Below are 22,437 nucleotides of genomic sequence, written 5' to 3'. Positions count from 1 at the left end.
CAAAATAATTTTTTAAATTTTATCAGGCTATTTATGAGTCAGCATTGTGACTTCTTCAGTTTAAAAATGTATGCGTACGGTAAAAAAAATTTCACATAGAAAAAAATATGTATGATAAAAAGAGAGATTCTTTACCACTGAAGGTTTTTGTTCTTTTAAACTAACTCCAAACTGCAAACTCCAAGGTTTTTGTTCTTTTAAACTAACTTCCTCATGCAGTCTTTTCTTTTTCCTTTCAGACATTTCCAAGGCTAAGCCCTTACCATCCCAGATGCCCTTGGTTTTGACATTTGACTCACTTATCTAAATATACTCTTTCAAATCAACTTACAATATTATAATCGGTTTGTATTAGCTTGATTTCCCCGCCCCCTGCCATGTATTTTAGAGAAGCTCCTATGAGCGAACAATGCAGATTCATCTCCATTTGTAAATAATTTTCTTTTAAATATTTCATTGTGCGAGTAGCTCCATTTTAAAATAGTAAGCTACTGATAAATCCAAACAACATCTTAACAAACATTCTTATGTTACCCTTTGTGAATTTGTCTGTGTCAGTGTATCTGTGGGATAAATTGCTGGAAGTGGACTTAGATATGTGTCTGACTTAAGAGTTGAGGGCCCAGAGAGATAGTACAATGGGTAACGTGCTTGTGTTGCATGTGACTAACTGTGGTCCAATCCTTGGAACCACATATGCTCTCCTGAGCACAACCAGGAGTGATCCCTGAGTATGCAGCCAGAAATAAGTTCTAAGCATAGCTGTGAGTGACCCCCTAAAACAAAACAAAACAAATTGAAATTTTTTCTTCCTCAAAATCTCCTAAATTGATTAAAAACTTAGTTTTACTTTCAGCATTCCCACTGTGTTAGTCTATCACGGAGCTTGACACTTTACCCTGGACATTCAATTTCCTATCTTAATAACAAAGATACTTAAAAGCCATGCAAATAATGCACCAGAGATGTAATTTATTAAAGTGGCACTCCAAAGTACCACTTACACACTGGAAGAATAGACTTAATAACACAATTCCACAAGCTCTTATTAACAGCTCTCTGCCTGATTCATCCTTTGTGCATGTCTCAGTCACATATGTGGTCCTCAGCCACCATGAGAGGCATCAGGAGGGTGCCTGGTGGGCCTTACCATCTGAATCACAGCCATGCTGAGCCTGCCAGCCTTGCTGTCAGAGGCCCATCTGCAGCTGGCGGGAAGGCTTTCTGTGAACACACATTAAGCAGAGAGAGGAAAACCCCTCTTAAGCAGAGGGAGGAAAACCCCAGGGATTCACAGGGGCATTCAGAGCCTGCCCAAATATTCTGGCTTGTCCCATCTCTGCTCCACAGGGAGAGGATAGCCTGTGTGGAAGTCCTTTTAGAGTAGATCAGAGCAGGGGATGTGTGGAACCTATTCTGAGTGAAACAGAGTCATCCTGTTTCTGACTGCCAGGGTGAGATTTTGTAAGGGGAAAATTAACATCTGGATTCAACTGCCTTTTGGGAGCTGTTGGCTTCTACAAAAGGACATCAACAAACAGTTCTCTTTCTATCAACAATTAGGAAGAGAAATGGAAGGCCATCTGCTGATTGGTACATGAACCCCCACATTATAGCGTTCTGTCTTAAGACTCCTGTCAGTCAACCCCTAATTTCAAAACAACCACCCAGGCTTCTTAGATGGGTGTCCTTGCTTGATCCTTTAACTCACTCTATGCGCTGCCCCAACAGGAAGATCTTTGGGGACTGTCTCTTGCTTGTGGACCTGGATTAACATCTCTATTCTTGAATAAATGCTTTCTTGATTATATTATGCACTGATTGGTCCTACATCAACAGGAGCAAGAATTGCTCTTGGAACATCACCATCAGGTCTTAAAGCAGCCCTAAAGGAAAAGCTGCCAGTAAAAATAAGCCTTTTTCTTTTTCTTCAAATAAGAGAAAAATACTATTATATTTCAAGAAGTGAAGCAACACATTTGTAGCAGTATGCTGGTAAGCCAATTCTCTGGAGGGAGATAACAGGCTCTGATTTGTAGTGTTTACCAGTTGCCACGGTAAATAGTTGCACCATTTGCTAGTTGGAGGCAATGTACATGTTGGCTATGTAAGCTAGTGTGAGGACCCCAGCTCATCACAGCACATTGCCTTTGTACAGACATGAAGGGACTATTCATTTCTCTAAGCAGAATTCCTGCATGCATGAACATCCTCCCAACTGTGTCAGTGCTGCCACCTATCCAACTGATAGGTTAAAATAGATACTGGGCTGGAGACATAGTACAATGAGTAGGATGCTTGCCTTGCACGTGGCCAGACTGAGTTTGATCATCTCCAGCACCCCATTTAGTTCTCTGAGCCCAACAAGGAGTGATCCTTGGGCTAGGATTACTCGGAGTAAGCTCTGAGTAAATCAGGTATGGCCGAAACAAACAAATAAAACTCTTCTTTGCAGCTAACAAAAATATTGGTGTTCTAGTTATTATTTCTGCTTACAATACATAAATATATATTGTCCTTTTAAAACTATTTTGCAGATGGACTTTGCGGGTCAGGAACTTGGATAAGAATGTCCTGGGGACAGCTGATTACTATTACAGCTGCCAATAGAAAGATGCAAAGACAGGATATTTGATAACTTGAGGACTGAAATAATCTGGATTTCCTCACAGTTTCACTTGTTACAGTCATGGAAGCCTACATATCAACACTTGACCTCCCAACGTGGCTGCTTGGACTTTTTCATGAACTTGTAACTCAGTTCCAAGAATTGACACTGCTAAAGAATCAGGTAAAATCTTCATTGCTGTATGATGTCAACCTCTTTCTTGCTTGTTTCTTCAAGGGAGCTCTTAAGATACCACCATCTGCTAGTGTTATAAATTCATCAGATGTGGAGAATATAGGTCTTTCCTTTCAACAGGAGAGTCTATATCTTATTCTAAGAGAGTATATGGGATGAGCATTTTTGCCAATTTTGGAAGAAGTTAAGTGAATGTCATTTTGAGAACTCTTTACCTATTTCTTCTCCAAAACTATCTTTTTTGATCCTTCTCAGAAAAATTTCAAAGCCTCTGCCAAGCATTTTTTTAGGTTTTCTAGACTCTATTCTAGATGCTATCACTAAAAGCAGCATGAGGGATCACTGTTTTTTTTTTTTTATTAGTGAAACACCATGGGGTACAGTTGTAGATTTACAAATTTTTGTGCTTGGATTTCGGTCATACCATGATCAAATACCCATCCCTCCACCAGTGCCCATTTTCCACCACCAGGATAATATCCCCCCCATCCCCCCATCCCCCCTGCCACTGTGGCAGGGCATTCCCTTTTGTTCTCTCTCTCCTTTTGGGTGTTGTGGTCTGCAAAAGAGGCATTGAGTGGCAAACATGTTCAGTCCAGTCTACTTTCAACCTGCATCTCCCCTCCTGGGAGCATGAGGGATCACTGTTTTAAGAATCCAGAACCATATCTATCTCTCTAACAAGAATGTATCAGACATTTGATGTACCTGGCACTGTGTTGGGTACTTGGGAGAGTGCACAAATGTGATCTGGGTGCATAGGATCATGTCTAGACTAAGTCTAATGGGAGAGATTTGATTGCTTAACAAAAGAACAAATAAAATAAATACTAATAGTTTGTAACAAGTATTTAAAGACAATAAATATGCTATGTGATGGAGAATGATGAACAATATGCTATGTTAGAGAGATTAGGGATAGCTTTACTAAAAAAAGTGACAGTATGGTGTCAAAGGGGATAGAAAAAGTGACTCAAGGAGCTGAAGCAGGTGATGTCTTAGAAGCAGGTGATGGTAAGTGGCAAGTTCCCAAGTTAGAAAAGAGTTAAGAGCCTAATAGAAGATTGGTAAGGAAACTGAGTAAGACAGGACCAGCAGGCTGAATGAGCATAATATTGTGTAATCACCAGGGTTAACATCATGGGGAAGGAAGAAGTGGCCCATAAGAGTGGAGAGGGGATAAAATAAGAAAGAGATTGGCACTAAGTATCACCCCACAAAAAACTTGGAAAGGGGGATGAGGCAGATAGCATACACTAGTAGAACACATACCTAGTATGCAGTTCCCCTGAGTTTGAACCCCAGATGACTAACAGTTCATGACCACCTTGAGCACTACTGCTAGGTATGGTCTGGTTATCTCAGGTGCAGCACCTCAGAGTATTTCCAAGCATGGTAAATCCGAACTCCATATTGTCAGTTCAGGCCTGGGCATTTCCAGGAGTTGATCCATGCCTGCTAGCACAGCTGGGTGTAAACCTGTAAAAAGTGTTGAGTGAAATGAGTCAGAGGGAGAGGGACCGATATAAAATGATTCCACATAAAAGAAAAAAATCATAGTATGATAATAATATCAAAAGACAGTAGACATGAGGTCCAGAAGGACTGGTCCATGGTTGGAAGCTTGCCACAAGTTGTGGAGGAGTGCAGTTAGGAAAGAGAAGGGACCACTATGACAATGATAGCTGGAAATTATCACTTTGGACAAGTACTGAACAATACTGACACTACTGCAAACCGCAGTGCTGGGCGGTTGGGGGGGGAGAGAAAAAGAGAGAGGGGGTGGCAGGAAGACAGGCAGACAGACAGAGCGAGAGCTAGAGCTAGAGCAAGAGCGAGAGAGAGAGAGAGAGAGAAGTGTCTGTCACAGAATCAGGCTGGGAGTGGGGATGGGGGGAGCTGAGGAAGGACATTGGTGGTGGGAAATGTGCACTGATGAAAGGAACTAGTGTTGGAACATTGTTTGACTGAAATCCAATCATGAACAACTTTAATTAGTGCATTTCACACTAATTCAATTTAAAAAATGTTTGGAAAAGGTGAAAGAGGGAGAAGGGGAGTCTCAGGAGGGCAAGGAGGGCAGAAAAACTAGAAAGCACGCTGAAGAGATAAAAAGGAACAGCTTCCAGAATGTAGCAGCAGCCATCTGCTGACTTCAGCCTACCAGGTCGGGAGCTCGGGCCAAACATGCGCCCATGGGCATGCAGAGGCTGATTGTTATTGATGCTGTTGGTAAGTCTCCTTTCATTCCAGAGAGCTGAAGAGGCAGAGGTAAAAATCTCTCGAATATTTTGTCTGGATGGGAAAGAAGAGAAATGGAACATATGCATTTTCTAAACCATTCAGGTTGCTATAAATCCTCACAGACAGGGTGACTTTTAAACAGCTGATTTTTATTTCTCACAGTTCTGGAGGTAGAAGGCCAGTGTGGTTGGTGCCGGCCAGGTTGCAGTCTATCATGTTCTCCTTGTGTCCTGGGCTGCGGGGAGAACTCTAGCTCCCAGTCTCTCTGATGCCCACCCTATTCATCAGGGCTCTGCTCTTACCACCAAAGCACCTCCCAAACCCCCCTCCCCCTTCTTGGAGGTTAAGATTTCAACATATAGATTTCAGGGGATACAGATGATCCACTGCTTTGTAGGCATTACTTGGTTGATTGCAAATAAAAAGTTCCGAGAAAGTTAGGTTTCAAAAGTTTGGTGGAGGCTGAAGAGAGAGTACAGAGCTTAAGGCACTTTCCTTGCTTGTGGCTGACCCCAGTTCAATCCCTGGCACTACATAAGGTCCCCAGCACTGTTAGCCCTGAGTATAGAGCCAGGAGTAAGCCCTTGAACACTGCTGAGTGTGATCTGAACTTTCCTAATCACTCCCCCGCCCTACATATCCAAAGTCTTCTACTAATACTTTATGGATCCATGTCTTTTCCTCTTCCCCTCTCCCAGAATCCATTAAAATTTCTTTTCAAGTACTAATGTAATGCACTTTAGAAAATATTGAGTTAACCTTAATTGTTGTCCTTTAACTTTTATATAGGGAAGAACCAAGAAAATCTTATTAAAAGTGTACTTTTGTATTCTTTGCAAAATGGTAATAAGAGCAGTATCATTGAGTCCCTTAATATACATTATATAAAGAATTTTGTGACAAATTCCCTGTACAAATCAATACTAGGAAAAATAAATGATTTCTCTGAATGAGAATGAACTGGGACATTTCAAAGTATTGATCAGTGAATAAAGGATGAATTATAGCATCCTAGGACTAAAAATGACCTTGAAGTAATCTAGTCAACAACATTACATTTTCTTTTTTTATACCAGCTGATAGCACTTTTAATTTTTTAATATTTATTTATTTATTTATTTATATTTATTAGTGAAACACCATGAGGTACAGTTGTAGAATTACACACTTTTGTGCTTGGGTTTCAGTTATACAATTATCAAGTACCCATCCCTTCACCAGTGCCCATTCTTCACCACCAATGAACCCAGTCACCCTCCCACCCGCCATCTCCCCCACCCCGCCCCACCTCAGGGCATTCCCTTTTGGTTTCTCTTTCCTTTAGGGTGTTGTGGTTTGCAATGGAGGTCAATACCATTACATTTTCAAAGAAGAAAATAGGCCCCTATATGTTCAAGACACTGCTAGTGTCCTGGGGTCCTTCCCAGCATGTACCCTGTTCCAAGCCAGCCCTTTGGAAATATGCTGGGAAGGAAAACTGGATGTGCCTTTCCTCACACTGACCTTAAAGACTCTTGCTGATTCTCAACCACATCAACTATTTCATTTGTTGCCTGATATCACCTCCTGTCCTTTATTTTTTAAAAAATATTTCATTTGTTTCTGGAATATAAAGAAAAAAATCAAACGGACTAATAAAACAAAAACAAAATCAATCCTTTACACTCTGACATCAGAATGGTGTTTGTTGTTGGTTGGTTGTGGACAGTAGCTGGATATTTGATAATGCACGGAGTGTGAATACAAAGTTGCTGAGATTAGGAGCTATGTACTTGAAACCAATACAGTTTGTAAACTAGTCATCTCAATTATGTGTCCATATAACATTTATCTACATATGCTTTGTGCCTTCCTTGCATTTATGTGTTATGCATGCCTTTATCATGGCCTCAGAAATGCATTCTGAAGGCACTCGGCACATTAGTTGAGCCCCAACTAGGGGGAGAGAAGTAGTAAATAATTGGAGGAGGAAGAAATCTGGGTTGGAGCTTAAGGGCCGTGTAAGATGAATATATAGATATATATGTGTGTGTGTAAATACACATTTATATGTATAAATATATATATAGGCTGGAGCGATAGCACAGTGCGTAAGACGTTTCCCTTGCACGCAGCCAACCTGGGTTTGATTCCTCTGCTCCTCTCAGAAAGCCCGGAAAGCTACTGAGAGTAACCCTCCCACATGGCAAAACCTGGCAAGCTACCTGTGACGTATTCGACATGCCAAGAACAGTAACAACAAATCTCACAGTAGAGACGTTTCTGGGGCCTGCTCGAGCAAATAGATGAACAATGGGAGGACAGTGCTACAGTGCTATGGTTAATTCAAACATTGTTTATGCAAAATATGAAGGAATCATATAAATATTCTATAAAACTGATTACACCTATTAAATTAATATAACTTTAAATATTGTTTAGAAATGAAGTTGAAGAATTTTAAGGCTATGGAACAATATTGACAATATATCAAGAAACACATGGATCTTTGTGGAGCAAGAACACGTGGCTGTTATCCTTTCTTAAAGTTATTTTTTTCTTGCTTTTATAGAATATGCTTTCCCTGAGTTTTTGTTAATAGCTTCAGATTTTTAGAAAGCATCATAATAAATTATATTATTTTAAAAAATAAAAAGTTGGGTTTGTAAGTGGATTCTGTATGTTTGGAACCTGGGAAGTATTTGCTTATGTAAGCTACATTAAACATGGTGTTTATAACAGAAATACCATCTGCACTTCTATGTTAATTGCAGTACTATTCACAAGCCAGAAGAAACTATGGTATACCTACACAATGGAATACTACGCAGTTGTTAGGAAACTGACGTCATGAAATTTGCTTATAAATGGATGTACAAGGAAGAATATCATGCTGAATGAAATCAGTCAGAAGGAAAGGGGTAGACTGATTGGATTCATTTTTTGGGGTATAAAAAACCAGAGTATGAGACTAATACCCAAGGATGGAAGAAACACAGGCCAGGAGAATTTGTCAATGGTTGGACGCTTGCCACAAGAGTTGGAGGCGGGCAGTTGGAATAAAGAAGGGACCGCTATGACAATGATAGTTGGAAGTGATTACTCTGGGTGAGAACTGAGTGCTGAAAGTAGGTAAAGGAACAAACATGATAACCTCTCAGTATCTGTATTACAATCCATAATGCCCAAAAGTAGAGAGAGAGAGAGAGAGAGAGAGAGAGAGAGAGAGAGAGAGAAAGAGAGAGAGAGAGAGAGGTACCTGCCATAGAGTAGAGACAGCAGGTTGTCAGGTGGGGTTTGGAGTTGGGGGAGGGAGTGGGGGAGAGAAACTGGGGTCATTAGCAGTGGAAATGTATACTAGTGGAGGTTGGGTGTTAAAATATCATATGATTGAAAATGAACCATTAAAAGCTTTGTAATTTGTGTCTCATGCTGATTCAATACAAAAAATGTAATATTTGGTTCCTACCACCATGCTTAACCTATGATTTAGCTGAAATTTATTTTTATCACCTTGACTGGGCTCATTACATGGGTACCTGTGTGGTAAGACTTTTTTCATTTTATGAGGACTTAAGAGACAAAACTAATAGGGTGGGACTTCTGGTGGAAGGAGGGAAGAGCACAAAGACCCTTGTTGAGCACAGCTCAGCAGGGTCAGCTAACTAAAATTGAAATGACTTTGCAGCTGCCAGGGAGTTGTCCCCTCAAGTTCACACTATTTTCTTTTCTATTAGAATTGTTTAAAAATTATTTCAAAAATTTGGAGCATGATGATTTGTTCTCATATATTTCCCCTACATGGTGTCAGTGGGCATTGATCCAGGAAGGCCAGCATGAAAAAGTTGAGGTGTATGTCTTAACCACGAAAACCAACATTACTGTAAGTATGGAACCCAAAATATAATAGTTAAACTTCAAAATGTGTTTGTCAAGGAAATCAGTGGGGATGCAGGGAGAAATGGGTCATTTGTTGGTGGAGGGATGCAGACACTGGTTGTGTGATTAGAATTGGAATATTGTATGACAAAACTTCATTATAAATGATTTTGTAAATCAAAATTGCCTAAATTTAAAAAAAGGAGAAGTCAACTTATGTCTAAATTTCAAGGAAGCTTGTCTTAGCAAATTTTGGAAGGGAGACAACAGTTGGTAGAGAGAGGGAGAGAGAAAGGGAGAGTTGCCAGTTGGGAAGAGAAGCATGGATATCATGGAAGAGATGAAAGCTGATCTTGGAAGATTTGGAGCCATCAAAGTTTAGATAGTTAAATGGTGAGACCATTGCAGTTTAGATAGTTAAATGGTGAGATTGGTTTCATTCATCAGCACTGTATACATAGAGAGAGTTCAAAGACCTCATAGATGTTCAGGCTATATTAACTAACAAGGGGACCGTTTTTTTCCTGAAGCACCATGTAAGTATAATATATTGCCAGACAGAATGATGAGAAGTTGGTTCTCTTTTTCACAGAAGATTAATACAATAGAGATAAAAACTTTTATACAAAGGAATCTATCACCTTGTCCTGTTGCTCTGCTTTCTTGTCATCATTCCATTCTCCCCCATGACCCTACCTAATCAGGCTCTCCACATTTCTCAGCAGTGTAACCACATAGCCTCAGAGCATGTGTTACTGCTGATGGGTCACAGCTCTCATGTTTTACCCACACCAAGGCCAGAGCCATCCTTCTGCACACCAAGGATGCTTGCTGAAGGCCCATTCTTCCTTGAAGTGGCAGTCATGGTTTACCTCTTATTAATCATTGTGTTTACAAATTTTGATGAATGTCATTATACTAGTGACAGGGATTTTTCAGACTAAGGAAAGAATAAACATTTTCCTTTTCCTCAAGAATTTTGGGCAGTTTTTTTCTATTCACTGCAAATAATATGCGATAATTAGGAAACAGAACTGAAGTAAAAACAGGGACATTTTTCAATTTGGTGCCATGACTAGTCAGTCTTAGTATAAGTATATATTTCTAGAAAAAAAGCAGGAGAAAAGGAGTTGGTTGCTAGCAAAGAATGCCAAATCTCTGCCAAGATATTCTTTGAAAATAAAAATTGTTTTGTCTGCCAGAGGTTAGCAGATGGGAACCTGAGTGAAGGCAAAAGATTAAATTGGTTGACTTTTATTTTTCCTTGATTATATTAATTTGATTTTGGAGTCAATTTGTATGACAGTTCATCAAGACAGAGAAATTTTCATCACTCGTCTTGTTTAAAAGTATAGTGATACACCATATCTCTATCTTACTCTATTTTTATTTCTCATAGTTTGACACAAAAGATACGTCAAAATCATAGATAAATGTAAATTATTTAAATACTTTTTGTTATTTAAAATTACATTATAGAATTACATACATTTTAGGATTATGCAGAATCAACATGCATGTATCATATTACACTCACCACTGAAAGGCTTACTCCGTCATTCACCATTGTTCAGTTTTTCCACTTTGATTACACCTTTCCATCTAGTAAGTAAATAGTCTTATAGTTCTAAGGTTTGTTTTTATTGTTTTGAAAAGAACAAAATTATGCAATTTTCAACATTGGATGAAACTAGAGGATATCATGCATGTAAAGTTAGTCCTAAGGAGAGGAACAGATACAGAGAGATTTTTCTCATATGTGGGATGTAAAGACACACAATAAGTTAGTAACAAAGGTTCAAGGGCAATGTAAGGGGAGAACTGATCCACACAATTGAGTCAGGGGGTTGGGAGGCAGGGATTTTGGGGTTTGGGGAAGAGGGAGGGGTTATTCTTTGAGAGAATGAGGAGTGTCATGTTGGAATTATGTGTATGAGAAACCATTATTAATTGAATTATAAATTATAGAATATAAATAATGTTTTAGACGTTTGTCTGTCTCATTTTATTCTTTTAATTCGTTTTCTCCATATACTACATATGCATGAACTTGTAGGATGCCTATCTTTCTCTGCCTGGTTTATGTCACTAAACATAGTACCCTCAGGTTATCCATTTTTCTACAAATAATAATAATAAGATTTCACTTCATACAACTGAGTAGTATTCCATTGCTTTACCACCTTTCATTCTCAAAATTTGTGGTTTACAAGATACAAATATTGGTTTTAACAAAAGTGGTGTTTAAAAAATTTTAGTTTAGTGAAACAAAATAGATTTTATTGAACAACACTTAGAAACTTGTGAAACAGGTGCAGTTTGGAAAGGAATATATGTTCAAGAGAGAAGATTAGTTTAACAAAGCAAACAAAGAGAGACATAGAGAAAGGAAGCACGGTATTTCTTCAAGGGAGAACACAGGCTTGAGGACCAAGTAGACTCTGGTAGTTTAGGAATAAGAACTTGGAGTGATATGAACTTAACTTGTGCACTTTAGGGATGAACCTGAGCGAAACTATTAGAAGTTGTTTCAGGAGCATCATAGACAGGAGTCAGCAGGCTCAGCATTTGGAGTGAGGAGGATAGAGAGTTCTTTGGGGAGATCTGGACTTTGGAGAACAGTTATATTATACCATTAATGATAGCATCTTTCCGTGGAATTCCAAAAAAATCTTTAACAGTGGCGTAAGAAATGATAACATTCTTAGGTATTTGGATTTCCTGTGGAAACTACTGGAAAGCTGAGTTTATGCTCTGGTTGACTCCGCCTGAAACAAGTCAAAAAGTCATGAATGAAAAATTACAAATTAGATGGATCAAGGATTCTGATCCCAGTGGAAGACTAGCATTCGGGTGGACAATTTCTACTGATGGCCTGATGTAGATTCTGATCCTGGGATACGTAACAGAAAGGAGGTAGTGACAGGTATCCTCAGAAGTGAAGCCTCTGAGACAGAATTCATTCATGCCAACTTATGGGTTATCTATGCTTGCTCATGGCTGCTATCATTATAACGTGCCATTCAATGGTTTTGTGGTTTCTAATTTACTGTGTCAATGTAAAGTTGAAGTTTCTAAGTGGGAGGTAAAAATCTGAGGCCCTCAAGATTATGAATTACGGGGGGTACGGGGAACTGGAGCGATAGTACAGCATGTAGAGCCTCTCACACGGCCAACCCAGGTTGTATTCCCAGCATCCCATATGGTCCCCCAAACATCTTGAGGAGTAATTCCTGAGTGCAGAGCCAGGAGTAACCCCTGTGTATTGCCAGGTGTGACCCAAAAACGCAAAAAAAAAGATGATGACTTACCTTTAGATATTTTGAGGTCAAGTAGAAACAGCCAGAAAGCTCCCCAGAAAACACTTCTCCCGGGTCAAAAGCATCATCATGTCTAGCGTGAGAGCATACAGAAAATATGGTTTCCATTTTATGCCAAGTTAAAGCAAGCCAGACATGATCTTGGAAAGTTTCTCAAAGAAAGGCATGGATATAGGAAGGATAAGTTGACAACTGAGTCTTAGAGGTAAAATATACAAGAGAAGCAAAGGTCAAGAAGTAGGAGGTAAGGTGGCAACCAGGTCTACTAAAAAAAACATTTTTTTAAAAAAAGAAAATGCAATGAGACATCAAATAGGACCTTTGTAAATGTTTAAGAATAGGGATATAACTCAGTGATAGAGCATTTGCCTTCCATTGTATGATGATCTGGGATTGATTCTTAGCACTGCAAACAGCATTATTTTTAATTTTTTTCTTTCTTTCTTTCTTTCTTTCTTTCTTTCTTTCTCTCTTGCTTGCTTGCTTTCCTTGCTTGCTTGTTTGCTTGCTTTTTTGCTTTTTGGGTTGCACCTGGTTATATATAGGGTTTTTAAAAAAATTTTTTAAAAAAGGTTATAATTTTACTTTTTTACCTGTGGTTTAAAAGGAAATCTAAATTATTTTAGAGTAAATATATGTGAGGAAGAATAAAATTCACGGGAACTATTTAGCATTCTTAATGATACTGCAGTCAGAATTTTGAGTATAATGAATGGAGAAAAGAGGCACTATTTTGTTGACAGTTCCTCTAACTAGTTATTCTGATGGTTATTGGTTCTTTGGGGACACATCCAGTCATGTTCAGGTGCTGCTTTGGCTCAAGGGTCACTTCTAGTGTTGCTCAGGGTACTATGTTGTGCCAGGAAATGAGACTGTTTCTTTTTTTTTTAATTTATTTTTTAAATTTTTTAAATTTTTTTATTTATGTTTTTATTTTTATTTTTTTGTTTGTTTGTTTCTTTTTTTTTACAGTTGTAGATTTACAATTTTTTGTGCTTGGGTTTCGATTATACAATGATCAGATACCCATCCCTCCACCAGTGCCCATTTTCCACCACCATGGATAATATCCCCCCACCCCCATCCCCCCATCCCCCCCCTGCCTCTGTGGCAGGGCAATCCCCTGTGTTCTCTCTCTCCTTTTGGGTGTTGTGGTCTGCAAAAGAGGCATTGAGTGGCAAACATGTTCAGTCCATAGTCTACTTTCGACATGCATCTCCACTCCTGGGAGAATCCTCCAAACATCCTTTATTTAGTGCTCCCTTCTCTATCTGAACTGCCCTTTCCTCTAGGATACCCGGCCGGCCTCTAAGTTATGGAGTAATCCTCCTGGTGCTGATCTCAGCTATTCTTGGGTATTAATCTCATACTTTGTTACTTTATATCCCCCAGATGAATGCAATCTTTCTATGTCTATCCCTCTCTTTCTGACTCATTTCGCTTAGCATGATACTTTCCATATTGTACCACTTGTATGTAAATTTCATGACTTCATCTTTTCTAAGAGCTACATAGTACTCCATTGTGTAGATGTACCAAAGTTTCTTTAACCAGTCATCTGTTCTTGGGCATTCAGGTTTCTTCCAGTTTCTGGCTATTGTAAAGAGTGCTGCAATGAACAAACAAGTGCAGATGTCACTTCGACTATACATTTTTGCCTCTCTGGGATATATTCCCAGGAGTGGTATTGCTGGGTCAAATGGGAGCTCAATTTCTAATTTTTTGAGAATCGTCCATACTGTTTTCCAGAAGGGCTGAACCAGTGGACATTCCCACCAACAGTGAAGGAGTGTCCCTTTCTCGCCACATCCACGCCAGCATCGGTTGCTTTTGTTCTTTTGAAAGTGGGCCAGTCTCTGAGGTGTGAGATGGTATCTCATTGTGGTTTTGATCTGCATCTCTCTGATGATTAATGATGTAGAGCATTTTCTCATGTGCTTTTTTGCCATTCGGATTTCTTCTTTGAGAAAGTTTCTGTTCATTTCATTGCCCCATTTTTGGATGGGGTTGGATGTTTTCTTCTTGTGGAGTTTAACCAGTATTTTGTATATCCTGGATATCAACCCCTTGTCAGATGTGTATTCGGCGAATATCCTTTCCCATTCTGTTGACTGTCTTTGTATTTCGGTCACTGTTTCTTTGGAGGTGCAGAAGCTTCTTAGTTTAAGATAGTCCCATTTATCTATCTCTGTTTTCACTTGTTCGGCCAGTGGCGTGGCATCTTTGAAGATACCATTAGCTTCAATGTCATGGAGGGTTTTGCCAACTTTATCTTCAATGTACCTTATGGTTTCTGGTCTGATGTTGAGGTCTTTAATCCATTTTGATCTTACTTTTGTACATGGTGTTAGGCAGAGTTCTGAGCCTATTTTTTTGCCTGTAGCCATCCAGTGATGCCAACACAATTTATTAAAGAGGCTTTCCTTACTCCACATCACATTACCTGCACCTTTATCAAAGATTAGATGATCATATGATTGAAGGGAGATGTCAGTGTATTCAACCCTGTTCCATTGGTCTGCAGTTCTGCCTTTGTTCCAGTACCATGCTGTTTTAATTATTACTGCTTTGTAGTACAGTTTGAAGTTCGGGAGGTTGATTCCTCCCATTTTCTTTTTCCCAAGAATTGCTTTAGCTATTCGTGGGGGCTTATTGTTCCATATAAATTTCAGGAGTGTTTGCTCCATTTCTTTGAAGAATGTCATGGGTATCCTTATGGGGATTGCATTGAATTTATACAATGCTTTCGGTAGTATTGCCATTTTGACAATGTTAAGTCTCCCGACCCATGAGCAGGGGATATCTTTCCATTTCCTCATGTCCTCTTTTATTTCCTGAAGTAGCGTTTTGTAGTTTTCTTTGTACAGGTCCTTTACTTCCTTAGTTAAGCTGATTCCTAGGTACTTGATTTTCGGGGCACAATTGTGAACGGGATTTTTTTTCATGTTGCTTTCTTCTCTCTCACTGTTTGCGTGTAGGAAAGCCATGGACTTTTGGGTATTGATTTTATAACCTGCAACTTTACTATACGAGTCTATTGTTTCTAGGAATTTTTTGGTGGAGGTTATTGGGTTCTCTAAGTAGAGTATCATATCATCTGCGAATAGTGAGAGCTTGATTTCTTCCTTTCCTACCTGAATGCCCTTAATATCTTTTTCTTGCCTAATCGTTCTTGCAAGTACTTCCAGTACTATATTGAACAGCAGTGGAGAGAGTGGGCATCCCTGTCTCGTCCCTGATCTTAGAGGGAAGGCTCTCAGTTTTTCCCCATTGAGGATGATGCTTACTGTAGGCTTGTGGTAGATGGCTTTAATTATGTTGAGGAAGGTCCCCTCTATACCCATTTTGGCTAGGGTTTTCATCATAAAGGGGTGCTGGATCTTGTCAAATGCTTTCTCTGCATCTATTGATATAATCATATGCTTTTTATCTTTTCTTCTGTAGATATGATGGATTATGTTGATTGATTTTCGAATGTTAAACCATCCTTGCATCCCTGGGATGAATCCTACTTGGTCATGGTGTATGATCTTTTTGATGAGTAGTTGGATTCTATTTGCTAGTAGTTTGTTGAGGATCTTTGCATCTCTGTTCATCAGGGATATCGGCCTGTAATTCTCTTTCTTTGTGGTATCTCTGTCTGCTTTTGGTATCAGTGTGATATTTGCTTCGTAGAAACTGTTCGAAAGTGTTTTTGATATTTCAATTTCGTGGAAAAGCTTAAAGAGCATTGGGAATAAGTCCTCTTTAAAGATTTGGAAGAATTCACTAGTGAATCCATCCGGGCCAGGACTTTTGTGCTTGGGGAGACTTTTTATTACCATTTCAATTTCCTTGATGGTGATAGGTCTGTTCAGGTATTCCAGGTCTTCTTGGTTCAGCCTTGGGAGTCTGTAGGAGTCTAGGAATTTATCCATTTCCTCGAGGTTTTGATGTTCCGTGGCATACAGTTTCTCAAAGTACTCCCTGAGGATTCTCTGAATTTCTGTAGTTTCTGTTGCAATGACCCCCTTTTCATTTCTGATTCGGTTTATTAGGGTTTTCTCTCTCCCTTTCTTTGTGAATTTTGCTAGAGGCTTATCGATCTTGTTAATTTTCTCAAGGAACCAGCTCTTGGTTTCATTGATCTTTCGGATTGTTTTTTGGGCTTCCATCTCATTAATCTCTGCTCTGAGTTTTATTATTTCCTTTCTCCTGTTCGGGTTGTGCTCCTTTTTTTGGTCCTTCTCCAAGCTCTTAAGCTGTGAGGTTAGGTTACTTATGTGTGCTCGCTCCTCCTTCCTGAGGAATGCTTGTAGAGCTATAAACTTTCCTCTTAACACAGCCTTTGCTGTGTCCCATAAGTTTTGGTAACTCGTGTTCTCATTTTCATTCGTTTCTAGGAATCTTTTTATTTCCTCTTTGATTTCCTGTCTAATCCACTCGTTGTTCAATAGTGCGCTGTTTAATTTCCAGGTGTTTGATTTAGTTTTCTGTTTTTGTGTGTGATTTACTTCTAATTTCAGCGCAGTATGGTCTGAGAAGATTGTTGATACAATCTCTATCTTCTTAATTTTATGAGACATGTTTTGTGGCTCAGCATGTGGTCTATCTTGGAGAATGTTCCATGTACGCTTGAGAGGAATGTTTATTCAACTTTTTGTGGATGAAGTGTCCTGTATATATCTACTAAGTCCCTTTCTTCCATTGTTTACCTCAAATGAAGTATGTCTTTGCTAAGCTTGAGTCTGGTTGATCTATCAAGAGGTGACAAAGCAGTGTTGAAGTCTCCCACTAGTATTGTGTTGCTATTGATGTCTTTTTCCAAATCTATGAGTAGTTGTTTTAAGTACTTTGCTAGTCTCTCATTAGGTGCATATACATTTATTATTGTAAGTTCTTCCTGTTGAACAGATCCTTTGATCAATAAGAAATGGCCTTCACTGTCTCTTATGACCTTCCTCACTCTGAAATCGATGTGGTCTGATATAAGGATGGCTACCCCAGCTTTTTTATGGGAGCTGTTTGCCTGTAGGATTGTTTTCCAGCCTTTGACTCTGAGTCTGTGTTTGCTTTGACTATTGAGATGCGTTTCTTGCAGGCAGCAGAATGTTGGGTTCAATTTTCTAATCCATCCTGCCACTCTATGTCTTTTAATTGGTGCGTTTAGCCAATTGACATTGAGAGAGATTATTGTTATGGGATTTTGTCCCATTGTTCTGTTAAAATTTGGTGTATTTGAGGGGCCTTTCTTGCCTTAAAGTAGCCTATTTAGTTGTTCTTGTAACCATGGTTTTGAGTCTATGAAGTTCCTGAGCTGTTGTTTGTCTGTGAAGCTGTGTGTTGTTCCTTCTATTATGAATGAGAGTCTTGCTGGGAAAAGTATTTTTGGGGAGGCATTTATTTCATTGAGTTTTTTCACTATGTCCCACCACTGTTTTCGGGCCATGAGGGTTTCATCAGAAAAATCAGCTGTGAATTTGAAGGATGCTCCTTTGTAAGAGATTTCTTTCTTCGATCTTGCTGCTTTCAGAATTTTGTCTCTGTCTAAGGTTTTGGTCATTTTGATCAGAATGTGTCTTGGGGTATTTTTATTCGGATTTCTTCTAGCTGGCACCCTTCGGGCCTCCTGAATGTGGTCACAAGTTTTCTTCAGCTCTGGAAATGTTGTAGCAATGATGTCTTTGACAGTTTCTTCTTCATCAAGGTTTTCTTCCTGTCCCTCTGGGACTCCAATAATTCTTATGTTACCTCTCTTGGCTGCATCACGATCTTCTCTTGCCATCTGTTCCTGAATTGTGAGTCTCTTTTCCATTTTCTGCTCTTTTCTGGAGAGTCTCTGAACTTCATCTTCGAGCTCACTGATTCTGTTCTCAGCAGCTCTTACTCTGCTGCTGAGGCCTTCCACTGAGCTTTTCAATTAGCCTATGAGATTTTTCAGGTCTGACATTTCTGATTGCATTTTCCTCATTTCTGCCTTCAGATCCTCTTGTCTTCTATTGGCATTGCTTTCCATTGTTTCTTTTAATTCCCTAAGCATCCTAAGTAGCTCCCTTCTGAATTCCTTGTCAGAGAGGTTGTCTAACACTACAGTACTGTTGGTGTCATTTGGGCTAGACTCTTCAATATGAAAGTTTGGTGGGCTTTTGTGTTGCTTTACCATTATGAGAGGTGTTGTTTAGTCCTTCACGTTCACTGTTACTATTCTGCTTGATATGCAGTGTGAGTTAAGATAGGCTTATGAGTTATTGGCTACTGTGTTTCTAGTGGCTGAGCTAAAATAGAGAAGTTTCCATCTAAGAAGGTAGCTTATGGTTCCTATGGCATACATAGTGGGAAAATCTTTCGCAGCCGCGTTAGCGGGCGCGGCTCTGGAAAGAGTCCCTGGCACTGGGCGAGGAGTTGGGAACGTCTCCTGTTTGGAATTGGAGCCGTTCAGCTTTGTTGCCCAGAGCTGGGCCTCCGTGCCCGTCCCGCGCAGATCAGGGGTTGAAAACCAGCTTTCTAGGAGCTGGATCTAGTTGCACATGCCCAGAGAGGGTCCCAGGCCATTGGGGGCGGGCTGTACCTGTTTGGAATTGGAGCCGTTCAGCTTTGTTGCCCAGAGCTGGGCCTCCGTGCCCGTCCCGCGCAGATCAGCGAGTCTGTTTCTTTCACAGGCAAAGTCCACAGTCGTTCCATTGAGCTATCACTCCAGTCTGAAATGCTCTTAAGAAAGACCCTCATTTCACAAAGTAAGTGGGCAATCTCTATTGCAGATGCTTGTTTAAAATATTTGGCATGCGACCAGAGACACCAGCTTTTATTCAAAAAGTGGCCAGCGAGATTAGTACCAGGAGTTTTGCTCCATGGCTTGGAGGCCAGTCACACATTCTAGGGGAAAAGGGAGCTCATATAGAGAAAGGAGCACCAAATAAAGGGTGTTGGGAGGATCCTCCCAGAATGGAGAAGCATGCTGAATGTAGATTATAGACCAAACATGATTGCCACTCAATGCCTCTTTTGCAAACCACAACACCCAAAAGGAGAGAGAGAACAAAATGGAATGCCTTGCCACAGAGGCAGGGTTGGATGGGGAGATGGGGGGATGGGAGGGATACTGGGACCCGTGGTGGTGGAAAATGGGCACTGGTGGAGGGATGGGTGTTTGGTCATTGTACAATTGCAACCCAAACACAAAAATTTGTAAATCTACAACTGTACCTCATGGTGTTTCACTAACAAAAATTAAAAAAAAATTTAAATGATGGAGAACGGGCACTGGTGGAGGGATGGGTACTGGATCATTGTATAACTGAAACCCAAGCACAAAAATTTGTAAGTGTACAACTGTACCTCATGGTGTTTCACTAATAAAAATTTAAAAAAATGAAAAAAGTTAAAAGTGAGGCAATTCATAAAAAAAAAGTGACCAGGTACCATCAATGCTGTTGCCCACACCCACACCGGGAGTGATAAAGCTTTGAGCAAGGGTTTCCACACCTGGATTCTCAAGATAGTACCCCAGGAAATACTGACACGCACCAGCATTTTGGACCCAAAACTATTGTAAAACTTGTTAGAGTTTAATTGATGCCAAACAAGAAAAATCAGGACTGTTGTGTAGCTTTCATAATTTATTTTTCTCTAGTAGCTTGTAGATATTTTGGGCAGCAGTGGTACATTCTATAATAAACAATATTATGTTTTTTAAATGTTGAAGGCCTAAGTATATAAAAGAGGCAAAATAAAATGAGTAAATCTTTAGACACATGAACACTTTTATTGTTTCTTTAGCAATTGCTTGCATGAAAACTGTAGATGGGTAGCATATATTTAAGTAGCTGGGGATAGGTATCAGGGGTGGGGTGGACTGCAGGGGAGGATGGAAAGATGGGAAGAGAATATAAGTGTGTGTTTTTATGAGTGCTATTGTGTGAGAATGTTGTGTTTATAAGAATTCATGCATGCATGTGTGAGTGGGAGAGGGAGAAAGAGAGAGAGAGAGAGAGAGAGAGAGAGAGAGAGAGAGAGAGAGCATGTATCCGTGTGTGTGTGTGTGTGTGTGTGTGTGTGTGTGTGTGTGTGTGTGTGTTCTTAGAAAAGTCCTATATTTTACCTGGACTATTTTACCTAGTGGCATTCATTATGAGAATGTAATATATAAATTGTATCAATTTCAGGTGGTGAATTATGTTGGCCTTTAAGCCCTTCCCATCCTCTAATTCATCAAATTCTTCCTATAATTTTCATTGACTCCCTGACCTCTTCAGGATTCAATGGGATTCAATCTGCCACATCCAAATTTGTCTCTTTTAGTAAAAGTAATTAGATGCAAATATGTATCACAACTATTGTCAACATTCAAGTGGGTTCTAATGATAATTAATAATTTCTATTCATAGAAGTACTTATTTAGGGCACACAATAAGGCAAAATTCAGAAACTTGGTCAGAAGCCAATTATTTCTCAAGCAGAGATAGCTATATTATAGCCATTCTAAAGATGTTAGAAATTTGCAGACCAGACATTAGAGCTTCATGCTATAAGTAAAAGATTTCTTGTTTCCTCAACTGAATCTTATCCTCCATAATACCAATTGAATAAATGAATAAGCGACAGAAATAATTGAATGCTATTTTCTTCACTTGAAGGTTTTATTCACAGATCTAGTCTCATTAAAATTATTCAGAAAACATTATATTAAACAAATATTCATCTGTGATTAATCAGAATTCTTATGTTTGAAAGTGACGAACTCATACCACACTTATTTTAAACTAAGAAGATACTTGATTCATGTAACTATAAAGCTGGAGTGCCCTCTAGGTATGGTTGGGCCCAAAGAGTTGATTTTTATTTATTTATTGATTGACTGAATCACCATGACATAAAGAGATACAAAGCTGTTCATGATTAGGTTTCAGTCATACAGTGTTTCAAGACCCATTGCTCCACCAGTGAACATTTCCCACCACCAGTGTCCCCAGTTTTCCCCCTGCAATCCTTCCCACAGCCTGCCTCTATGGTAGGAACATTGCTTCTCTCTCTCTCTCTCCTCACCCCCACCCTGCTGTCTCTACCTATCTTCTACCGATCTCTCCCTTTTGAGCCATCATGGTTTACAACACAGGAACTGATTGGTTACCATGTTTGTTCCTTTACCTATTTTCACTTCACAGTTCTTTTCCAGCATCATCATTTCCAACTATCTTTGTCATAGTGGTCTCTTCTCGATCCCAACTGCCATCTCCCCCAGCACATAAGGTAGGCTTCCAACAGTGGACCAATCATCCTGGCCCTTATTTCTACTGTCCTAAGGTATTAATCTAAAGTTATGATTTTTCATATCCCACAAATGAATGTAATCCTATATCTGTCTGTCTCCATCTGACTCATCTCACTCAGCATGATACCCTTCATGTACATCCATTTATAAGCATACTTCATAACTTCATTTTCACTAACAGCTGCATAGTATTCCATTGTTTAGATATACCATAGTTTCTCTAACTAATCATTGAGAATTCTTGGGCATTCAGGTTGTTTCCAGATTCTGACTATTGTGAATTGGTTCTGAATTGGGTCTGTGTGCCTCTTGGGCAATGGCCATGCCAGAGAGCCGCTTGTCTCTCTGTGGAATGTAAAGTAACAGAATGGGAGACTATGGAGGGCAACTCATGGTCTTGGCGAGGAAGGAAGGATGGGCTGGTTCCACCCCTCCCCCCATCCCATGAGGCTGTAGTTGCCCTGTCACCGCTAGCTCATACTTGGCTGTCCAATAGTCTCTGAGGTGGTGGCCACTGTGCCGCCAGGGGGAAAAAAGGCAGAAGGGACCAACATCCTTCCCCGCCTGGTGGGGAATGGCGCCATAACTTAATACATAGTTCAGTCATATTTCTGCCAAAAGCCGCTGGGTTCCTAATTGGGTCCATGTGCCTCTGGAGCAATGGTCGTCCCGGAGAGCCACTTGTGGGAGCCAAGTCGCGGTCTCGGTGGGGTAGAAAGAATGACTGTATGGTCGACTTTCTGCATGCAACTCCCACCCCGAGCGGGTCCTCCAAACACCTTTATTTTGTGTTCCAGTCTCTATCTGAGCTTCCTTTCTCCCCATCATGTGATGCCAGCTTCCAAGGCCTGGAGCAAACCTCCTAGTCCTTATCACTCTATTCTTGTGTATTAGTCTCCCATTCTGTTACTTTATATTCTAAAGATGAGTGCAATATTTCTATGTCTGTCCCTCTCTTTCTGACT

Source organism: Sorex fumeus, unplaced genomic scaffold, assembly GCF_029834395.1.
Source record: "Sorex fumeus unplaced genomic scaffold, SorFum_2.1 ptg000061l, whole genome shotgun sequence".
Lineage (NCBI taxonomy): Eukaryota > Metazoa > Chordata > Mammalia > Eulipotyphla > Soricidae > Sorex > Sorex fumeus.
The sequence above is the reverse complement of the archived record's forward strand: the minus strand, read 5'-3'. Positions refer to the sequence as shown.